The sequence below is a fragment of the Bos indicus x Bos taurus genome, chromosome 9, assembly GCF_003369695.1.
Source record: "Bos indicus x Bos taurus breed Angus x Brahman F1 hybrid chromosome 9, Bos_hybrid_MaternalHap_v2.0, whole genome shotgun sequence".
Classification (NCBI taxonomy): Eukaryota; Metazoa; Chordata; class Mammalia; order Artiodactyla; family Bovidae; genus Bos; species Bos indicus x Bos taurus.
The window spans coordinates 60,701,996-60,726,260 of NC_040084.1; the positions used below are offsets into that span (position 1 = coordinate 60,701,996).

General features: G+C 44.2%; 1 protein-coding gene and 1 pseudogene across 5 annotated transcripts in view; one reads left to right on the top strand and one right to left on the bottom strand.

Annotated features, from left to right (window-relative positions):
• The window catches only part of ANKRD6 (ankyrin repeat domain 6), a 183,199-nt gene that overhangs the window by 69,363 nt on the left and 89,571 nt on the right, over positions 1-24,265 (bottom strand). The window lies entirely within an intron of this gene.
• LOC113898718 lies at positions 8,588-10,521 on the top strand (annotated as a pseudogene).

The window sequence follows — 24,265 nt, forward strand, 5'->3', positions numbered from 1 at the left end:
TCTTCAGGAGTCTGTGCATCCCACAAGAAATAGAGGAGGTGCCAACTAAGTCAACTAGTATTTTGGTTTTTGGGGGGTTGACTTTTTCCTTTCCCCAAAGATTAAGCAGGGTATGGCTGCAAAACCTCCAAGAGATAACAACTGGGGGGTGGATTCCTTCTTCCCTCTCTCTTCCTCCTCAAAATAGAGGACAGCAGCTCCTGGGACCCTAGGAATTACCAATCTCAAGAGACAGAGGTGTGTCAGCACTGGATGGCACCATAGCCACCCCCAGAATTTTCTTCTCACTGTCCTCAACCTCTGTTGGGTAAAACCCACAAATGCTAAAGGTAACCCTACACAATAAATACCAAATGACAATAAAACCAACCTCAGAGAGTAGTCCAGCTGTCATATATCCATATGACAGCTCTTACCCACTCCAACTTGCTTTGATCTGGCTTCTTTCTACCCCCCGTTTTCTTGCTAAACCATCCCCGATGCTGTGGTTGTTGATTCTGTAGTGTATGAAGCATTTATTGAAGAGATAGTCACAAAGAACTACAGGAACTCAGCAAGAGCTTTCCTTCTTGGTGTTCTGGGCTGAAAGGAGGTCAGGAATGTACTTACAGAGAAGGTTATAGTTGAGCTGGGTCTTGGAGGACTAGAGGATTTTGTTAGGGAGAGAAGTGGGGGAGAGCATGGACAGAGGAAACAACCAAGAACGAAGGCAGAGTTGTCTGAAAGTGCAGCAAAGAGGAGCAAAGAGACTTGCTTCAGGACTTCCCCAGTGGTCCAGTGGCTAAGACTCCACGCTCCCAATGCAGGGGGCCTGGGTTCAATCCCTGGTCAAGGAACTAAATCACACATGCTGCAAACATCAAAGACTGAAGGCACCACCTGCTGCAACTAAGACCTGTGCAGCCAAAATAAAAATATATATACATAAAAAGAGAGATGCTGCAGCTGGAGCTTATAACACATAGGCAAAGACCACAGATGACACTGCAAAGTCAGGCTGTGGAAAAATTTTCACATCATGCCAAAGACACTGGACTATAACTTGCATGTGTGATGGGAACCCTAGATGTTGGTAAGAAGAGAGACTGGTCAGATTTGTATACAGCTTGGAACTCAAACACACAAGATTGGATTAGTCATAATTACGGGTTCATGCTACACTTTCAAGTATGTATACAGCTTTCTCTTCTTTCCTTTGCTTTTTTTTAATTCCTTTTGCACTTCTTTCTTTCAATTTTACTTAATACACTTTACTTTTTAGAGCAGTTTTAGGTTTAGAGAAAAACTGAACAGAAAGCATAAAGAGGTTCCTTATAGCTCTTAACCCACACTCTGGCCCTCGAACTCACCATAGTGCCCCCTATTATTAACATCTTGTATTAGTGTGGTACTGTTATAACTGATGAGTCAATATTGACTCATTAACTAAAGCCCATGTTTGTATAGCGTTCACTCTGTGCTGTACAGGTCCTTGGGTCTGCACAAATGTATAATAACATATACCCACCATGACAGTATCACACATAAGAGCTTCACTGGATTAGTGCTCCACCATTCATCCCTCCCTCCCCCACAGCCCTTGACAGCCACTGATCCTTCTACTGTCTCTAACGTGTTGCTTTTTCCAGAATGTCATAGAGTTGGAATCATACAATATGTCACCTTTCCAGGCTGGCTCTTTTCACTTAGTAATGTGCATTGAAGGTTCCTCCCTGTCTTTTCATGGCTTGATAACTCTTTAAGTGCTGAATAATATTCGATAGTATGGATGTACCAGAGTTTAACTATTCACCTACTACAAGACATCTCGGTTGCTTTCAAGTTTTCACAATGATGGATAAAGCTTCTATAAACATCCAAGGGTAAATAAGCCACAGGGATGTAATATACAGGATAAGGAATATCATCGATAATATTGTAATAGTTTTGTATGGGGATAGATGGTTACTAGATTTATTGTGCTGATCATTTCATAAGGTATGTAAAAGTCAAATCACTGTGTAGTTCACCTAAAACTAACACAATACTGATACATATGTCAGCTATATTTCAATTTAAAAACTCTACATGCATATTTTTGTGTGTACATAAGTCTTCATCTCATTTGGGTAAATACCAAGGAATACAATTGCTGAATCATACGGTAGGACAGTGTGTAGTTTTTTAAGAAGCTGATGTGCTGCATGCTAAGTTGCTTTAGTCATGTCCGACTCTGTGTGACCCTATGGACTGGAGCCCTCCAGGCTCCTCTGTCTATGGGATTCTCCAGGCAAGAATACATGCCTTCCTCCAAGGGATCTTCTCAACCCAGAGACTGAACCTGTGTCTCTAAAGTCTCCCGTATTGGCAGGCGGGTTCTTTACCACTAGTGCCACCTGGGAAGCCCAGAAACTGCTGTAGTGCCTTCCAAAGTGGCTGCAATAATCTGCATTGTAACAGCTGATTTTACATTGACTAGCTGCCAAGCACAAGGGTAACCTTCAGTTCTCACGTTACATGATTTCTCTGTTGCATTAGACACTGCTACCACCTCTCCTTCATCACACTTCCTCCTCCTCTGGCTTCCGTGGCCCGCTCTCTCCTCATGCTCCGTGGACTATTTCCTCATCCAAGGGCTCTTCTTTCACTGGTCCCATAAGTGTTGCAGGTCCTGAGATTCTATCCCGTATTATCTTCTCTGCTCGTTTTCCTCTCTAGAAGATCTCAGTACCAACATATCCCCCACACCTGCTGCCCACACGCTCCTCTGCTGCCTAGAAACGGATTGCTCCAAATCTTCTTTAGCCTCAATCACTCTCTAAAGCTCCCTTTTTTTAAAACACCCAACCATTTACCAAACACCCAGACATCTTACTCAGATGTTCCCCATCAACATGCTAACAGCCAAATCACCATTCTTCTGTCCAAACCCATTCCTTTCCCTGCGTCCCCTTTTTGGTGAGGGGCCCCGTTTTCCATCTGTCTGCCTGTTTCCCTCATCTGGAACCACCTCCCTTTCCTCTTATTCTTCTTTCCCCATCCCGACATACAACAATTTACCAAATCCTCCTGGTTTGAGACAGTAAGACACAGATTTAAAATGCAAATTCTGGGGACTTCTCTGGTGGTCCAGTAGTTAAGAATCCACTTTGCAATACAGTGGAGGTGGATTAGATCCCTGGTCAGGGAACTAAGATCCCACATGCTGCAGGGCAGCTAAGCCCAGGTACTGCATGCTGCAACATAAACCTGATGCAGCCATAAATAAACAAACAAAATTTAAAAAAAAAATAAAATGCAAGCTTTGAAGTCGGATTTCCTGGGCTCAAATCCCAGTTTTGCACTTAAAATGGGCAAATTACCTACTTGATTCTAAGCCCACTTCCTTATGTATAAAACAGAGAGAATAATAATCCCTAACTGATTGGGTTGTTGCAAAGGTTGAATGAGATAATACATAGGCTATCCCATAGGCTGGCACGTACAAAGTGCTCAGTAAATATTAAGCATGGCTGTATGGTTATTGCTTAACTGTTCTTGACTTGTTCTTTCTTCTCTAGCTGCACTGCCCTGGCCTTCACTCAGGCGGTTATCATTTCTCACCTGAACTGTCACAGTGGTCTCCAGCTGGATGCTGAAGGTATTTTCTGAAATTCTTCTAAACTGAGAAGTTGGGATGAAAGAGGTGATGTAAGTTTTTGCTTGCCTAATAGAATCTGCCTCTGTAGATGAGTTTTTGCCTAGGAACTGGTTAGAAGCCAAAGCCAGACTAATGTTCAGGATTCACAGAGTGAATATATATTGGCCTGAAATGTATCTTGGATAAAAGATGACTTTGTTGAGATCAGCCCAACCTGACCAGAGAGTTGGTAGGATTACTTAAGCTTGACTCTCAGGAAAGACAGCCACTGAGCCAACAGTGGTTAAATTCTCTCTCCTCTTAGAGACCACTGAGCCAACTTCAGGTAAGTTCCCCTTTCTCATGTATTAGTTTTAGAAGAAAAGGAGTCATGAGAAACTCAGCCTTCTCCTCCAGTTGTTTCAAGATGGCAAAGTCGGAGTACAGATAGCTAAGCTGCAATGCGGGAGGAGCCATGGACACCGTGCCTATCTGCCTAGCAGGGGTCTGCTGGGTGGTGGGGTCTGCTGAGTGGTGGGGTCTGCTGAGTGGTGGGGTCTGCTAGGTGGGGGTCTGCTGGGTGGTGGGGCCTGCTGAGTGGTGGGGTTTGCTGGGGAGGGGTCTGGGGGTGGTGGGGGTCTGTTGTGTGGTGGGGTTTGCTGGGCAGGGGTCTTCTGGGTGGTGGGGGTTTGCTGTGTGGTGGGGTCTGCTGAGTGGTGGGGGTTGCTGGCTGGTGGGGGTTTGCTGGGTGATGGGGGTTGCTGGGTGGTGGGGTCTGCTGGGTGGTGGGGGTCTGCTGGGTGGTGGGGGTCTGCTAGGTATTGGGCGTCTGCTGGGTGGTGGGGTCTGCTGGGTGGTTAGGGTCTGGGCCTTTGGTGCCAATTATTTTGCCTTGTCTGCGGACCTCTCCTCTCAACAAAGATAGTTTCGTGTAAACAAACCATCCAGGGGGCTTGGAGTTTGTAGGGCTAAAGTTTGCAGGTGGAAGCTGTTCTGCCATGTTGGTCTCCCTGCCTCAATTCCCTCCCCTGACTCAGTGTATGTGATCACTGGTGTCAGAATGTTCTTTGCACAGCACAGTGTGATCGTGTTTTTCCTCTGCTACAATCCTCAGTGACTCACAGTCCCCCAGCACCAAGTTCAGGGATACACAAACCCATGCGTAGTCTGGTCTCAGCCCGTCTGCACCACCTCTTCTTCTGACCCATCCACCCACCCATCCTGTACCCTCGCTTGGCCACAAGGGTGCTCAGGTCACCTTGAAAGCACCACCCTGTTCTTTTTGCTTAGAATGACCTTTAGATCTTTCCCAAACTCCTCCTTATCCTTCAAACCTGATTCTAGGTGTCCTTCTCAGAAGATTTTGCCTTGATTTCAGACTTTAGGCTTTCAGAACGTGGGAGAATAAATTCTGTTGTCGGAAGCCAGTTAGTTTGTGGTGATTTGTTACAGTGGCCGTAGGAAATGAGTACAAATGCCTTATACATAATGGATGCTTAGTAACTCTTTACCAATGGCCTGTCTGGGTCAATCAACATCACAGGCTGTGATTCTTTTTTTAAAGTCACTCACACACATCCATACCTTCTTGGCCAAAAGCCAGGACTCCATTATGTCACTTCAACATGTATAAATGATACTGTAGCCAAGGGGTCCCTCACTGCTGTGTGAGGGACAATGAGGTTCCAGGGGCTAAGGGTGTTCTACTGATGACATAGTCCTATAAAGCACCCTTCACCCACCCTTTCAGGAAGGAGACACTGGGATGCCAGGAAGCAATGGCTCACCCACGAGGATGGAGAGCCGCTCTCACTGGGGTTGCTCTAGCCAGCAGCCGACTCAGGCTGCATCCTCGCAGCCTCCCTACAGGAGACACAGAGAGAAAGCCACGTCGGGCTGTCAGTTTCCAATTTTGCACACAAAAAAAACAAAACACGAAGCTGCTCCACTAGCTAGGAATGAAGTGTCCAAATGTAACCCGGCAAACACAACCCCAAATAAGGCAAAGGGAAATCTGGGATTAACAGGAGTGTCATCTACTCAGCAGTAAACACCAACTGTGATTTACCACTGTAATATGTAATTCCAGCGGATTTCTTCTACTGTATTCCTTGGAGGACATAGGCCTTCTCTCAAGACCATGACTCTTCAGGGAGAAACCATTTAAACTCCACCAACCACACGCAGATTGATCTTGTCTATCAATGTCCGCTAAGTGAATCTCCAGAAATGGTTGCTTTTATCTTGGCTAAACCTGATTTTCATTGCAGGGGTCCCGGTGTAGGCAATGACACTGCCAATGAAGTATTTCATTTAAAAAAAAAAAAAAAAAAACATTTATTTGACTGAGCTGGGTATTAGTTGCAGCAGGTGGGATCTAGTTCCCCAACAAAGGATCAAACTCAGGCCTCCTGCATTGGGAGCATGAAGTCTTAGCCACTAGACAGCCAGAGAAGACCCCCACTGAAGAATTTCTGACCATAATGTTCATCTGATCCTAGAAACTCCAGATGCTATGATGCATGGCATCCTCCCCAACCCCATCACCTTTAACCCACACAGCTTTCTCCAATAACTTTTTATCTTTACCTACTTTTTCATTGAAGTATAGTTGATTTACAACATAGAGTGAGTTTCAGGTGCACAGCGCAGTGATTCAGTTGTACACACACACAAACACAAGATATTGAATATATATATATACACACACAAAAAAAGAAATATTGAGTATAGTTCCCTGTGCTATACAGTAGATCCTTGTTGGTTTTCTTCTTTATATATACTAATGTCCAAAACTCTTCTTAAAAGGTGCAGCTCTCAGCAGCATGTCATGGTTAGATGTGATTTGATGGTAACACTGCCCATCAGCACTGGTCTGGAAAGGCCGCTACAGCATACACACCACTGCTGGCAGAAACTCCACACCTGGCCCCCTCACCTCAATTTCTTTCTGATTCCTCCTGGTGGGTGCAGGACTGGGAAGAAGCAGGAGGAGAAGAGGGTCTGTTGAAACCCTCCACCCACAGAGCAAACTACATGACTCTGGGAAAGTTATAGAACTTCCTTGGGCTTTAATGTCCTGGACTGAAAGATGGGGGAAAAAATGGTAGCTGCTGACCTCATGGGCTTCCCAGGTGGCTCAGTGGTAAAGAATATGCCTGCCAATGCAAGAGACGCAGGTTGGATCCCTGGACTGAGAAAGTCCCCTGCAGGAGGAAATAGCAACCCACTCTGGTATTCTTGCCTGAAAAATCCCATGGACAGAAGAGCCTGGCAGGCTACAGTTCATGGGGTTGCAAAAGAGTCGACACTACTTAGCAACTAAACAATAGCAACAACTGACTTCAAGGGGCAGCTAGAAGGGCTTGCTGTAGGCACGAATGGCAAGCACTTAGCACAGTACTTACACAGAATAAGCACTCAGGCAGCTGTGCTTGCGTGCATGCATGAAGTCTACTGGAGGATGAACTTTCTAATTAGATTTGAGTCCTTCCTGCATCTCTTACGCCTTCACCTTTCCTTAGAGTTCCCAGGGGCTGCCCCAGGGAGATCCCATAGCCTTGCTCAGTACACAGCATGATGCAGCATTTGGCTTGGGCACAGAGCTTTGCTGGGAGCAAGCGTCCCTCTCCGTAGATGAGGGGAATCGGGACTTTAAGTGGAGCCAGTACCTGGGAGGCTCTGCAGCTCTCTCCCTGTCCTCGCATCCTCACACACCGATGATCACACACATGCATATGCACAGTCCACGGCTCAAGAAGACACATCCCCCCTGGGGACTCCGACCCCCAGGGAGGTGAGGACCACTGAGGAAGAGGTGGGCTACCCAGGAAGGTCCCGCTGGAAGTCAGCTTCCCTCACGCCAACCTCTCCCTCGGCCTGGTTATTTCTGGTTATCTCCCAGCTGAGAATGTCTCTCAAATTGGTGACTGTTCATATTGTTAAGTTTTAGCCACAAATGAACCATGAGCAAGTCTGCTCCACGAAAGTCTCTCACCCATAATTACAGCCCATGATAAACATACCACATTGTCATCATCATCAGTCATGCGGCATTATTCAAATTTTAAATTGTGTCTCCTCTTTACAAGGAGAAGAGATTCCTACGGTGAAGGCAGCGGGAACAACAGTGACCTTGACTTGCTTATTATATGCCAAGAATTGGCCACAGAGACATTCATTTCCAAGAGTTTAAAACAATCTTAAAATAGTTACGTCTCGCAGGATTTTCTCATTATTATTGCCAGATTATTTCCATAATGGAACTATATTTAATTAGCCGAGCCTCAGCAGTCTTCAGGAGATGGGTGACCTGAGGAATGACACGCTGTGAGCCCCTCTGTGTCAGGGTCTGGGTGAAGCCTGGGCCCTCCCCCTTCTGACGGTCTCTAAGAGCATGAGGCCGGGCTCTCTCTTCAGCAAAGCCTGAGTCTGGCCTCACTACGCTTGGTGGTGGAGCTTTCAGTCTCAGGCTTGGCTCTTCCTTGCTCTCAGGGGCCTGGAACCCAGTGCCTGGAGAGAATCCACAGACTCTCTCCGGAGTAACAGTTCCTGTCCTAACAGCCCTTCTCCAGGGGTTCTCCCAAAACCTGGGTGAGGCTAGTACTGCGCAGTCTCCAATTTCAGGCAGATGGCCTCTTCAATGATCGTTCATATCCAAAGTCAAAACAAGGAGCATGGTGGGGGAAGGCAATAGAGGGAAAAAGAAGGGTAAAGGTGGGGAGGTGGGAGGGAGGAACAAAGGAGCAGGGACAGCGTGAGGAGACAGTGAGCACCCCGTGAGGAGGCAGCCACTGCTGGGGACATGGGGGCGCTGCCCAGTCCCGCCCACCTCCCACTCCTTCCCAAGCTAGGAGCCATCCACCCGGCCCAGTCTCTGCTCATCAGAATTTGTTGAATGAATGCAGGGATTCCTTCTGATTGGATGTGCTTATCACACTTCCATAGTCTGTATCATGTTTCACAATGTTTTATTTTCTGGCGTTCCGCATGGCATTTGGGATTGAACCAGGAATTGAACCTGTGCCCCATACGTTGAAAGTGAGGAGTCTTAACCACTGAACCTCTGGGGAGGTCCCTAGAACATTTTATTTTAGAATGAAAACTAGAGGTGGAGGAAACCTGATAACAATTATGTATATGAATATATCCATATGTAATCATATACACACACATTACACTTTATGGGCTTTCCATGTGGCACTAGTGGTAAAGAACCTGTCTGCCAATGCAGGAGATGTAAGAAATATGAGTTTGATCCTTGGGTAGGGACGATCCCCTGGAGGAGGGCATGGCAACCCACTCCAGTATTCTTGCCTGGAGAATCCCATGGACAGAGGAATCTGAAGAGCTACTATTCATAGGGTCACAAAGAGTTGGACTGGACTGAAATGACTTAGCATGCACGCATGCATATATTACATTCTATATTTTAAAATGTATAATTTACCAAAAAAGTGTACAAATCTTAGGTGTACAGCATGTTGAACTTTCAAAAACAGAACAGACCTAGTTTGTGTGAGACTCCAGAGCCAACCAGGGGGCTCTGCAGGACCTTGTTCAACTGAGTAGCCAAGGCACAGCCCGCATCCTGCCGCCCGAGTCCCAGCGACTCCTTCGCCAGCCAGAGGAGCGAGCTCTGAGCACCTTGCGCTGCAGCCACTCCTCAGGACCAGAAGCAGGGAAGCCGAGAGCGAGAAACCCCCAGACCCGAACTCAACCTCTTCCTGTCGCCCGAATCATCACGATCAACAAGCACCGTTGCTATGGGTTCTAGGCCGAGGTCAAGAACAGGACTGCTTCCAGGTGTGATCAACGGGCAGAAGAAGACCTTCGCTATTGGACAGAAGAGGTGGCGGGCACGAGCACTGGCACCAGCTTCCAGCTGGACTTAAAAGATGGCATAATCCTCTGTGAACTCATGAGCAAGCTACAGCCAGACTCAGGGAAGGTCAATGAGTCCTCATTAAACTGGCCTCAGTTGGAGAATACTGCAACTTGATTAAAGCCATCAAACTTACAGCATGAGGCCACATGACATATTTCAAGCAAATGATCTCTCAGAGAATGGAGACACCACCCAGGTTCAGACGATGCTCATGGCCCTAGAAGGTATGACCAAAACAAACGGATTCCATACAACCATTTACATTGGAGCTAAGTACGCAGAAAAACAAGATGTTCTGATGAAGGAAAATTAAAAGCTGGCCAAAGTGTAACCGGTTTGTAGATGGGAGCCAACAAATGGGCCAGGCAAGTAGGGAAGACAGCCTGTAAGACGAGGAGGCATCTTTGTGATCCCTAAATGCAAACTGACAAATCTTTGGATCAGACCACAATTAGTCTGCAAATGGGCACCAACAAAGGAGCCAGGCAGGCAGGAATGTTAGCACTGGGTACCCAAAGGGACATCTAGAAGCTAACATTACAACCCGTGGGCAACTCCACAATTTTTCTACATGTAGGTACCAACAAAGTTGCTTCCCAGAAAGGAATGAGTGTATGGACTTGGGCAGCAAGAGTACATGCTGTTCCCACAGAACCTGTCATTCACAATGGAAGCCAAGGAACAGGAACCGATGAGTCGGAAATCAGTGACAGCGATCATCAGGCAGAATACCCAGATGAATATTCGTAGTGAGTACTAAGATGACGACCCCAGAGATTACCAATGTGGTGAGCAAGGCACTGATTATTAGATTCACAGAGGAGCTCTGTGTTTAGCCTATTGCTTTTATTCAGTGAGAAACAAGCTAGCCTTGAGTAATTTTTATCTTGCCGTCCGAAAACACTATTATGTTCATTGTACCTAACGGAAATATTGCCTTACGTGCATTCCTTTTTCTGCCTCTTCCCTAAATAGTTGCCTTTTAGTATTGTGACAGTTAAATCCTACAGCATAACCAATAACTCGCATATGAAGTGAAAAGGAATAATGTGAAAGGGGAGTACTCCTGTACAGTCAATTCTTTTATTAAACATCTACACATTTTTACAGTCCTCTACTTAAACCGGTATTTTCAAACAATAGGAAGCTTTTTTCTTTACACTTCAGTATCTGGTTTCCACATGGAAGACTAAACTCACGCCTATAGCTAACTGTAGGCTAAGTTGTCTGTGCACACTCAGTCGTGTCTGACTCTGCAACCCCGTGGACTGCAGCCCACCAGGCTCCTCTATCTATGGGATTTTCCAAGCAAGAATACTGGACTGGGTTGCCATTTCCTTCTCCACGGGATGTTCCTGACCCAGGGATTGAATTCAGGTCTCCTGTGTCTCCTGCATTGGTAGGTGGGTTCTTTACCACTGAGCCACTAACTAACTGGTCTTTGCCAACTAAATTTAAGATGTGGGACTTTAGAAATTTACATATCAATGATTCTACAGTATTGTTTACTCATTTTTAAATAAAGTCCTGATCCGTGTGTATGTGTGGGGGGCGGGGGGGGACAGAACAGACCTGTGTGAATAGCAGCTTAGTCAAGAAAATAAATTAGCAAAGCCTCCCAGAGCCCTACTCATGCTGTTTCTGACCACTAACCACCCCCCACCCCAAGGGTAACCACTGTCCTGAATTTTAATGTGAAGTTTAGTTCTGCCTATTTTTGAACCTCATATTCTGCTCACGTATCCTTTTTTGCCTGGCTTCTTTCACTCTACATTTGTGAGCTTCTTCTACATTGCTGCTTGTAGTTATACTCCTTTCATTCTCACTGACATATATTATATTCCACCATGTGAATGAATATTCCACCGTTCATGTATCCATTCTTCTACTGATGAGCTTTTGCGTAGTTCTGTGTTTTGTGTATTGAAAACAGTGCTGCTATACACATTCTTACACTCATCTCTTCAGGAGACTTCACAAATAGACGTGTTTACCTAGAGTGGAATTGTTGGGTCCTATGTACACAAACGTATGCTCCACTGTAACAGATGATTCTATGCATCTTTCTCACGTTCAATGTACCTTCTTGGTCTATGTGAGTCCCAGAGGCAGGACTGCTGGGCGCTGGGTTTCTATCACCACTGAGAAGCAGTCCATGGCGTCAACAAGTCATGCAAAAAGAATAAACCTTTAACCCTAATTCGTTTTTGCTATTTTTTTTTAATAACTAGGTTGAGAAAGAACAATCACTGCCGGAGTACCAGTAACTGCAAAATGGCCAGCAAAGGAGGCTGACCCAACACAGCGCAGCCCTCCTGTTTAGGCCAACAGCAGCCTTGCCCCGCCCACAGAGAAACAAACTACCCACCCACTGCGTGCTTGCATGCCAAGTTGCTTCAGTCGTGTCTTGACTCTTTTACGACCCCATGGACTGTAGCCCACCAGTCTCCTTGATTTTCCCAAGCAAGAGTATTGGAATGGGTTGCCATGCCCTCCTCCAGGGGATCTTCCCGACCCAGGGATTGAATCCAGGTCTCATGTCTCCTACATTGGTGGGCAGTTTCTTTACCACTAGTGCCACCTGGGAAGCCCATCCATCCACTGGGCCCACAGCAAATGCCCAAATGATGGAAAACAGAGGGCCCTGAGAACGGCATCTCATTTAGCTCATGACTTGTTCTTCTCAAATTAGACTTTAAAAGCACTTGAATGTATTCCAGTGATGGGAGATGAAAGGGAAATGGAAACATAACGATGATTACCATGTAAACCACCTGCTCTCCAGCCACACGCTGAGACTCAGTGTTTCACAAACAACACTGCTTTCCACTGGACAAGGTCAGCAAAATAGTAACAAAGCTCCAAAGGACAAGTCCCCTCAGAGAGCCTGCCTCTCCATATTATGAAGTCTTCTAAACACTGCCTCAGAAACTACTGTATTTTATTTCATATTTTGAGAAGAAGACAAGTTTTCAAGTAAAAGTCCAGTGAAGTCATACAGGGGCCACGTGAGCATTATTCATCACCAAAAGTGGAAACAACTCAAATGTCAATCAGCTGGTGAGTGGACAAACCAAATGTGGTACATAACCATACAATGAAATGCTGTTCAGGCAAAAAAAGGAATGAACCACGGACACCTGATATAACATAGATGGACTTTGAAAACATTAAGCGAAGTAAATGGAAAAAAAAATGTTAGTCATTCAGTTGTGTCCAATTCTCTGCAACTCCATGGTCTGTAGCCCACCAGGCTCCTCTGTCCATGGAATTTTCCAGGCAGGAACTCTGAAGTGGGTAACAATTCCCTTCTTCAGGGCTACTATATATTAAATAGATAAGCAACAAGGATATATTCTATGGCACAAGGAACAGAGCCAGTATTTTACAATAATTATAAATGGAGTACAACCTTTAAAAATGATAAAATCACTATACTGTACTCCTGTAACAGATAATATTGTACATTAACTACACATCAATTAAAAAATAGCATAACCTTCAGAAAACAAGGTGCTAAAAGTCTGGTACAGTGATGACACACAGAGAATGAACAATAGGGCCTTCTCTGACATAAACTGCAGCAATATCTCTTTGGATCTGTCTCCTACAGTAATGGAAACAAAAACAAACAAATGAGATCTAATTAAGCTTAAAAGCTTTTGCATAGCAAAAGGAAACCATAAACAAAATGAAAAGACAACTTACAAAATGGGAGAAAATATTTGCAAATGATGCAACTGACAAGGGATTAAGCTCCAAAATATAGAAACAGCTCATATAGCTCAATATGAAAAAAAAACAAACACCCCAATCAAAAATGGGCAGAAGACCTAAATAGATATTTCTCCAAAGAAGAATGCAGATGGCCAAAAGGCACATGACAAGATGGTCAACATGGCTAATTATTAGAGAGATTCAAATCAAAACTACAATGAGGTATCACCTCATACCAGTCAGAACGTATGTGTGTGAATGTTGGGTCGCTCAGTTGGGTCCGACTCTTTGCAACCTCATGGACTGTAGCCCGCCAGGCTCCTCTGTCCATGGGATTCTCCAGGCCAGAATACTGGAGTGGGTTGCCATTCCCTTCTCCAGGGGATCATCCCAACCCAGTGATCGAACCCAGGTCTCTCCTGCATTGCAGGCAGATTCTTTACCATCTGAACCACCAGGGAAGACCCACCAGTCAGAATGGTCATCATCAAAAAGTCTACAAATAATAAATGGTGGAGAGGGTGTGGAGAAAAGGGAGCCCTTCTACATTGTTGGGGGGAAGGCAAACTGGTGTAGCCAGCATGGAGAACAGTAGAGAGGTTCTTCAAGAAACTGAAAACAGAGCTACCATATGATCCTGCAATCCCATTCCTGGCATATATCTGGAGAAAAACATAATTGAAAAAGATATATGTACCCTAATATTCACTGAAGCATTATTCACAATAGCCAAGACATGAAAGTAACCTAAATGTTCACTGATGGATGAATACATAAAGATGTGTGGTACATATATATACAATGGAATATTACTCAGTCATTAAATAAAAAGCCAAAACAATGCCATTTCCAGCGACATGCATGGACCTAGAGATTGTCATACTGAGTGAAGCAGGACAGAAAAAAACAAGTATCTATGATATCATATCACTTAAATGCAGAATCTTTAAAAAAAATGATACAAATCAACTTATTTACAAATCAGAAACAGACTCACAGACAGAAAACAAAGTTATGGTTACCAAAAGGGAAAGGTGGGGAGGATAAATTAGGAGTCTGGGATTAACATATACACACTGTGCTGGGCTTAGTCGCTCAATCGTGTCTGACTCTTTGCAACCCCATTGACTGTAGCCTGCCAGGCTCTTTTGTCCATTGGGATTCTCCAGGCAAGAATACTGGAGTGGGTTGCCATGCCCTCCTCCAGGGGATCTTTCTGACCCAGGGATCGAATCCAGGTTGCCCGCATTGCAGGTGGATTCTTTACCAGCTGAGCTACCAAGGAAGCCCCAACATTTACACACTACTGTATACGAAATAGATAATCAATAAGAATCTACTGATAGCACACAGCAGAGAAGGCAATGGCACCCCACTCTAGTACTCTTGCCTGGAAAATCCCATGGACAGAGGAGCCTGGTAGGCTGCAGTCCATGGGGTCGCTAAGAGTCGGACACGACTGAAGTGACTTAGCAGCAGCAGCAGCAGATAGCACACAGAACTATACTCAATATTTTGTAATAACCTATAAAGGGGAAAAAAATCTGAAAAAGAGTATGTGTGTATTTGTATATAACTGAATTTGCTGTATACCTGAAAATAACACAACACTGTATACCAACTATACGTCAATAAACACATAAGTAAAAGAAAAAAGAAAATGCCTAGTAAACTAGTGTTGATGATAAAGTGACAGAAATAGCAGACACTAGCTCTTCACAAACATACTTTCGACATCCCTGGGATATACTCTTCAGTGACATCTCTCAGACCCTTTTATCCACTAAAGGGTACAATTTTCTCTATATTACATAAGGAGTTAAACTGGTGAGGCTGCTATTCAGTCAAAGGGGGAAAACCTCCCATAAAGGAAGAAATGTCAATGAGCAGAGAACCGGGGTGGGAAGAGCTCTCTCCAAGGTCCGTGAGGATGAGCTGTCTATCCAGGAGCTACAGCTGGGAGTGCTTGTTGGCTGAGGATCAGCTGGACAAACTGCCCCCTCTTCCTTCCATTCCCCCAAGAAAGCATGCTGAATGCCTTCCCACCCTCCCCCTTCTTCCTCAAGTTAAAGCAAGGATGTTACCACCAGGGCTGTGGACCCAAGAAAAAGCAGATCCCATCACCATACCTCTCAAACTGCTGAGCAAGCTGCTCCTATCGGAGGTGGCAGAAGCTAGTGTAATAATGATGGTTTCTACTGTCCAACAGCCAACTCTTGCCAGATCAACCACTGTCCCCTACGCCTGCCTCACCTTGTTACTGAAACACATTCTATGTAATCCCCCAAACAACAAGTTGTAATAGGATCTTTTTAAATTATCATTCTCAACAATGCCAGTAGTACTCCATAAATCAGAAGTTTTCTTAACAGCAATATTCCGGATGGTAGTTTCAAATTTATCCTGTAATTACCAAGGGCTGCAAAGACTGCCTACAGCAGGACCCTTCTCCATGGTCCTGGGGCCATCTTGGTGAATGCCAGTCACAGTGAGAAGATCCTATGGAACAAGAGCTTCCCTCTATTGTCTTTTTTTCTCTTATTTTTTTCCCCTAAATGTAGCTTATTGCAATTTTTAAAAATCATCACATTGCTTTCAACTTTTAAAAAAATGATGTTTTAGAACATCTTTGGTTTGTTGTACTGTTCCTTTTTCAGAAATTATCTACATATGTATAAAAAATTCTGACTGGTATATTCTAAAATTTCAGGGTTTTGTTGGGTATCAACAGAGCTGTTAAAAATCAGCTGGTTGCAACTCTACTCCAATAAAAAAATCAGCTGGTTAACATTTTAGAGCCAGATAAATTTAGATCCATCCCTTACTGGTTATTTTACTGTAGAGAAGTTACTTCTCTGAGTATCAGCTACTTCTGTAAACAGGATATATTATCAACTTGATAAAATTTTTGAAAATTAAATAAGATCATGTATAAAAACACTATTTTAGAGAAATGAGATAAGGCATATATCTATCATGCATGAGGGCAACCCACTCCAATATTTTTGCCTAGGAAATCCTATGGACAGAGGAGCCTCGTGGACTACAGTCCATAGGGTCTTGAAAGAGTTGGACACAACTTAGGACTCAACAACGATAATCTAGAATGCATACAGATGCCAGCTTTCAATAACCACTATTATTATTGCAGCTATATGACTAAACAACCATGTGTGACTCTATTTCAATACTGCTTTCTTCAAGACTTAATCCATCTTTGGGGGTTGGAGACACTTGAAGATACCTGACCTTCTGTGACTGCTGTGAATGTATCTGTCACACAGGAAGTTCTGGGTTTAAATGAAGTATTTCTCTGACCTCACCTTGTCAATAAAGTCCTGTGGAAAATGCTTGTTCTGGACACATTTTGTGCACTACTTCATAATTCTCTCACCTCTGCCTTATTAGCTACAACCAGAACTACCGACCAGGAGAATTACATAGTACCCAGCTGGGATGGAGTTTCTCTGGCACCCAAGGGTGGGACTCCTAGAGGTGTGGGGAGTTTACCCGTATGGAGTGGCCCTGAGATTTGCCACAGGGACACTAGTGCACAAACCCCACAATCCTGAACTCCCAAATGCCCTTGAACTTTCTGACCAACAAAGCAGCTCCTTCTTTGGGGAAGAGAGCTGCCCCTTCTTGCCTGGAGACCTGCAAAGAGCTCACCTGAGTCAGCTGCCTCATAAGGTGATGCTCCCCTTCCTCAAAATCCTTCCACCCCTGCTGATAATTAGGGCCAGGTCTCAGCACAGCCTGCAGGGAAATTTCCTAGAGACAGTCCCTGCTCCTGCAGGAAACAGCTTTGTACTAAAGGACTCTCAGGTTCCACTGTTATGTACAGATGGGATGGAGAACGTGTGGGTAAGGAAGGGTTGATGCGGTGAGTGTCAGGCTGGACTGAAGAGACCTTATCAACCAAGAAACACTCTCCTGTAACTGGTGGCTTAGTATCCTGGCACAGACACCTGGTCCTCAAATGTTGGGATGGTTCCTGGAAGCCTAGGCACAAGGAAGGCCTACCGTGAATTAAATGGAGATTCTGGAACTGCCTTGGCATGATATTGAGAGATGAGTTGAAGGTTTGAAGGTTGAAGGGTTAAGACTGGACTTACCACAAGAAAATAAAGAACAGCCTACTATCTGACTATGGGGACTTCCCAGGAGGCATTGGTGGTAAAGAACCCACCTGCCAATGCAGGAAACATAAGAGACATGGGTTCAATCCCTGAGTCAGGAAGATCTCCTGGAAGAAGGCATGGAAACCCACTCCAGTATCCTTGCCTGGACAATCCCATGCACAGAGGAGCCTGGAGGGCTCCAGTCCATAGGGTTGCAAAGAGTTGGACACTTCATGGGAAATAGATGGGGAAACAGTGGAAACAGTGTCAGACTTTATTTTTCTGGGCTCCAAAATCACTACAGATGGTGACTGCAGCCATGAAATTAAAAGACGCTTACTCCTTGGAGGGAAGGTTATGACCAACCTAGATTGCATATTCAAAAGCAGAGACATTACTTTGCCAACAAAGGTTCGTCTAGTCAAGGCTATGGTTTTTCCTGTGGTCACGTATGGATGTGAGAGTTGGACTGTGAAGAAGGCTGAGCACCGAAGAATTGATGCTTTTGAACTGTGGTGTTGGAGAAGACTCTTGAGAGTCCCTGGGACTGCAAGGAGATCCAACCAGTCCATTCTGAAGGAGATCAGCCCTGGGATTTCTTTGGAAGGAATGATGCTAAAGCTGAAACTCCAGTACTTCGGCCACCTCATGCAAACAGTTGACTCATTGGAAAAGACTCTGATGCTGGGAGGGATTGGGGGCAGGAGGAGAAGGGGACAACAGAGGATGAGATGGCTGGATGGCATCACTGACTCGATGGACGTGAGTCTGAGTGAACTCCGGGAGTTGGTGATGGACAGGGAGGCCTGGCGTGCTGCGATTCATGGGGTTGCAAAGAGTCGGACATGACTGAGCGACTGATCTGATCTGATCTGATCTGAAAGTGACTTAGCACACAGCACACACAGCTGACCATGATTCTAGAAAAACCAAGAGGTTGCTCCCTTCTCTAAAGGGTAAGAGCACTGGTGAGATGTCCAATGGTTCTGGTCTCCATTGGCTGGAGTGGACATGGGAGATGCTCCCTGGTATTGGGCTCTTTTGGAGGATGACAGGATTCCAAAAGACCAGAGGCCAAGTGGTGACAACTAAGCATCAGAGGCTAGATGAATGTAAACACCATAATCCAAAGCAAGGCCAGAGTAACAAACGGAGTGCTTTGATCATTAGGAACCTGTGGCCATGACAGATCAGCTGCAGGCAAGATGGGTGGACTGACTAGGGGCGTTATTTGACTTGTATAAAAAAAAAATCAACAGTGAGCTGGAGGGACTTCCCTGGTGGCCCAGTAGCTAAGACACCATGCTCCCAATGCAGGGGGCCTAGGTTCAATCCCCGATCAGAGAACTGGATCCCACTAAAGATCCTACATGCCACAACCATGATCTGGCACAGACAAATAAATAAAATTTAAAAAGAAAAAGTAAACAAAAACAAATGACATCAAAATTAAAAACTGAGAGAGAGTGAGCTGGAGAACAGAAGACTGACATCAGCTGCTATAATCCACAGGTTCACAGGCCACTGGAAGAGAAGAGGCTAGGTCTCCTTGGAGAGGAACGCGGCCAGAGAGTTCATATGATAAAGAATTCACGGGTCCTGCTACAAAGATCTGTAACTGCTTACAAGGATCTTTGGCACTGGGCAAAGTGGATGCCAAATCTTTTGTGTTGTACTGGGTCTGAGTTGACCCTGAACCTGTGGGACCTAAACGGTAGTTCTCCAGTTGGAGTGGAGGCTTACAGAGTCCCAGTGACAAATGGAGTTGTGACCACATCTGTTTCACAGGGAGTCGAGCAGGTCCACACAAGCATCTGTGGGTATTTCCCCAGCCTCCAGCTGTAAAGTACATAGAGATAAACTTAGACACTAACAGAACCCTCACAATGGCTCCCTAGGAAGACTCAGGACACCATCTCTAGAACAGGAAGATCTACAGATGCTATTTTTCTTACATCTGTAAAACAAAATAGTACTCTGTCCCTGACATAATAGTTGGCAGTCTAAAAAGGTGAAATAAAAAGTAGAATATTTGCCTTAGAAGATGGTATGAAGGAACATTTATGGGCTTCCCAGGTGGTGGTATGGTATAAGAATCTGCCTGTCAGTGCAGGAGATGCAAGAAATGAAGGTTTGATCCTTGGGTGGGAAGATCCCCTGAGGAAGGCATGGCAACCCACTCCAGTATTCTTGCCTGCAGAATCCCATGGACAGAGGAGCCTGGCTGAAGTCCATGAGGTCGCAAAGAGTCGGACACGACTGAGCAACTTAGCAAGCATGCACATTAAGGAACTACAACAGCTTTTTGTCATGTCTGACATTCCTTGCATTTCCATGGTATTTAGTGACCTAAATTCTGCCCAACATCAGACAAGCTGAATATAAAATACCACAAAAACCCAAGAACAAATAGACATTTGGCAACTTGAAATTGAGTAGTTAAAAGTTACTCATTTGGGCAAATGAAATCCCTACTCTTCCCACAGAGTTACCTTCTTCTTAATGACTGGAAATAGAACTTTGTTAGACAAATAGAAAGGGGAAAAAAAAAATGACACCAGTTTCTGAAATTGAAATTAACGGGCTATAATTAGGAGTACCTTCAGCTAATTTCTGCCTTAAGAAGAATATGTTGCGAAGTGATTTAACACTGAATTACTTATACTGATTATCTTAAATAATTTCAGGTGTCACTGTTCATCCAAACAGTGACACAGAAAAATTCTACAGCTAAGGAGTAATATTCTACTCTTATTCTTCCCTTATTTGCCTTCACAGTGCTTTGCAAAAAGTAGATACTCATTATGTAGTTAGTGAGAGCCATTTGTCTATGACAAAAGACCACTAGAAAAGCAGTCCTTTGCAGACCAAAGTCTAACTATGGGTACACTGTTCATTTTGTTTAGTCATCCTAACACTTAGAATCTAAATGGAACAGGAATTTTGGTTGAAGAAATATCACTGGCTGTTATATCTGAAAAATACCAGGGTCCTGGAGTGAGAATACAAAGTGGTATCTTCACAAGTACCTGGCTTTACATTCTGCAATGGAGCTTTCAAAAGCTTTGCAGATTGGTGTTATTCACTATACCTGTATCTCCCCAAATTCGTGTATTGAAGCCTAATCCCCAGTGGGATGGAACTGGGAAGCTGCTTTGGGAGGTAGTTAGGTTTAGATGAGGTCATGAGGGTGGGGCCCCATAATGGGATTAGTACTCTTCTAAGAAGAGGAGACCAGAGTCCCCTCTCTCCCTGCCATCTGAGGATACAGCAAAGGGGTGGCTGTCCACAAGCTAGGAAGAGAGTCCTTGCCAAAACCAGAATCACCCAGCATTTTGACCTTGGACCTCCTGGCCTCCAGAACTGTGAGAAAGAAATGTTTGCTACTTAAGCCACTCAGTCTATGGTTTTCATTATAGCAGCCTGAACTAAGATAGTTGTCCTCACATCTATTTTAGAAATTATTTTAAATTTAACCATACAAGTAATACATATGTAATTTCTCATTGTACATTAAAATTCAAATATGACAGTGAAAGAAAAATTCCCCTTAAATTTCACCTTCTCTTCATCCCAATTTCCTTCCTGTAGGAAACTATATTCCCAGTTTGATGACATCCCTTTCAAATTATTTCTGTGGGCATGTATACACACACAAACACACAAGCACAAACACATATTCTCTCAATGGTATACAGTTGTGTGTGTGTGCATTTTAATAATTATCATATTAATTCTTTGCAACTTGATTTTTTTTTTTTAAACTGCTGAAATAGGATTCTGTGGAATACTAGTTTATTTAGACTTTCCTTTATTGATAATCATTTAGGCTGTTTACAATTCTTTTTTTATTTTTGTCACAAATAATGTGGCAATGAACAAATATCTCTTTGCATCCATCACACACATTTTCAGATGGAACAAAGGGAAAAAACGTGCCCATCTTGCCCAGCTTTGCAGTATGGACTAGAGAAAAACAGAGAAAGCTCACCGGCCTACTGGCTTACTTTCCAAGGTTCTCCCTACATAACATAAGGTCATTAATTTTACTTAATCAATTCTGATGCCATTAAATATATATATATATATATATACTAAAATATATTTTTTAACTTTATAAATATAATACAGTTATGAAAGTGGAAGTGTTAGTTGTTCAGTCATGTCTGACTCTTTGTGACCCCAAGGACCGTAGCCCACCAGGCACCTCTGTCCATGGGATTCTCCAGGCAAGAGCATTGGAGTGGGTAACCATTTCTTCCTCCATGGGATCTTCCCAACCCAGGTATTGAATCCAGGTCTCCTGTACTGAAGGCAGATTCTTTACTGTTTGAGCCACAGGGAAGCCCTACAATACAATTATATGTGTGTGTGTGTGTGTGTGTGTGTGTATAAATGCACATACATTCTAGTTAGCCTTTGCAACAACTCCTACTGGATCAGCTACATTCCTTTAAAAATTCCCAGATGTGTCTTTCTCTGCACATCAGGGCCACAGAGAGGACTGTCGGGCAGCATTTCACCAAGAGTGCATTCTACTGCTCTGAGACTTGGGAGCAGAATCACTTAGAGGCCAAGTTCACAGCAGTACATAACCCTCCTCCAAGGAACACCTCCATTTCTGGAGATGTAGCTTTTAAGCTGCTTTACAGAGACACAGCAGCGGAGCAAACACCAAAGGGCAAAAGCAGCCCCATCTGGATACCAGGTGGAATCCAGTAAATATGATGGTAGGAATGATAAGAGAGATAACAGTGCCGAACCTTTTAACCCTGGACCACGCATCATGATAAGGTCTTCACTTAAGACCTCTGGACAGCACGGGGGTTGGCCCTGTGAATACCCACCTTCCATAGGTGAGGAAATAAACCAAAAAGAGGTCAGGCCACTTAACCAGGATTGCACAGCTAGCCAGAGGTCGGGTCAGGATGTGACCTGCTTGCCAAATTCTAGGGCAACTGTTCTCAACTGCTGGGTGCTGCCTAACTAGCTTCATGATGGTATCCACTGAGACTTTCCTGGTGGTCCAGTGGTTAAGAATCCGCCTTGCAATGCAGGGGACTCAGGTTCGATCCCTGGTCGGGGAAGTAATCTCCCCCATGCTGCAGAGCAGCTGAGCCTGAGTGCCACAATGAAGAATCCTGCCACTAAGACCCAATGCAGCCAAATAAATAGATAAATATTTTAAAAAAGAAGGCATCATCTTTTCACATTAGGCCAAATATATGGCATTCCTTCAGAATACATGCATTTTTTTACTTAAATTTGCTCTCCACACAGAACAAGGTCCTAAATCATACTGGTCACTACTGCCAGGGGTTCTCTGTAGAGCATCCTGCTGAAGGGTCCTGGGTACGCTAGGACCTGGCACAGGGGAGGAATGCAGCCAGACACCATATGCACATCACGTTCTGTATTTATCAGTGAAACCAAAAGCACAAACTCAGATCTTCGCACTGATCTTTCCATGTGTGTATGTGTGTGTTTTTAACTCGTGTCTGTTTTAATCTTATTGCCCCAGCTATCAAAACACAGCAGCTGGGGAAACATGCAAACAGTATACAGTAGTAGAGCTTTTCAAGCCAAATATTTATTTCCTAGAGTGGCTAATTCTTAGAAATGTTACCTTATTTATACCACAGGCATTTGAGATTTACTACTTACACTTAATGAAAGCCAAAGGTTTAGAGGGTACATGACTCCCTTTCTCCTAAATCAAGATGCCTTTCAACATAGTGGAGACATTCAAGTATTACTACTTACATTATAACACAGTTAATCATAAGGAAGTTTTAAATATACATTCAGTTTTAATGAACTTGATTGAGGCAGCGATTGGGGAACCTTACTCTTGTTTAAAACTTGCAATACCTTCTTCTCTTTTCCCTAAAGAAGCTCTGTGCTCTATTTAGCTGAAAGAGGAATCCAAAGAGAGTCCCACTAAAAGTCTGCCAGGCTCTCACAAAGGTATCCTTTTCCACATGCCAGGTGGGCAGCCCCACTTTGCAATCATGCTGATAGCAGGGACGGGAATAATGAACCTTCCTCAGGCAGCAGGTCCCTAAGTCTACAATGTTTTGGGTGATTCAGGATGGACTAGCTACCCCCTCCCCCAAGTGCACACACTGTATCACATGACCGAGTTCTATTTTCTACAACAGTCAACACCATGCAAAATCATTTTCATTAATTTACTTACTTGCATATTGTCTGTCTCCAGTCACCCCCATCCCATGGGAGCTCCAGGAGGGCTGGGGCTTCTCCCATCCTCCAGGTCTCTCCCATGTTCATCACTTTATCCCCAAGCATGCCACAGTCGCTGGGCACAGTAACACTTACAGACATTTGCTGAATGAATGAATGAATGAGTTGTCTGTGATATGTCTAGTCAAGAATGTAAAAATAAGGGACTAACCTGGCAGTCCAGTGGTTAAGACTCCATGCTTCCATTGCAGGGGGCATAGGTTCAATCCCTGGTGGGGGAACTAAGATCTTGCCTGTCACTTGGTATGATCAAAAAAAAAGGATCTAAAGATTCTGTTAAACAAATTCCTATTCATCAAAAAGTGCTTTACAAACTCACTGGTTAGGAAAAAGATTAGGCCAAAATCTTCATTCCTCCTCACTCACTGCTCTGGAGGGACAAATCTTTCAAGTTCAGAAAATGACTTCTCCATAAAACAGGTTTTCAATGAACTGTTTTTTCCTTTCGGCAAAGGCAACAGTCACAGAGTAATTACAGGCTTGACACCTAAGAGGGTCATAAATTAATTGAAAAGCTTTGTACCTCCCCCGACTTATCTCTCCTTTGACTGTCAGCAAGAACCCGTTAGGGAGGCAACACGATACCAACTCAGTGGTTGGGGACAAATGCTTCAAGTCAGCCATAAAAGTATCTAATTGTCTTTGAAAATTAAACTCTTCTATAGCCGAGCCATACGT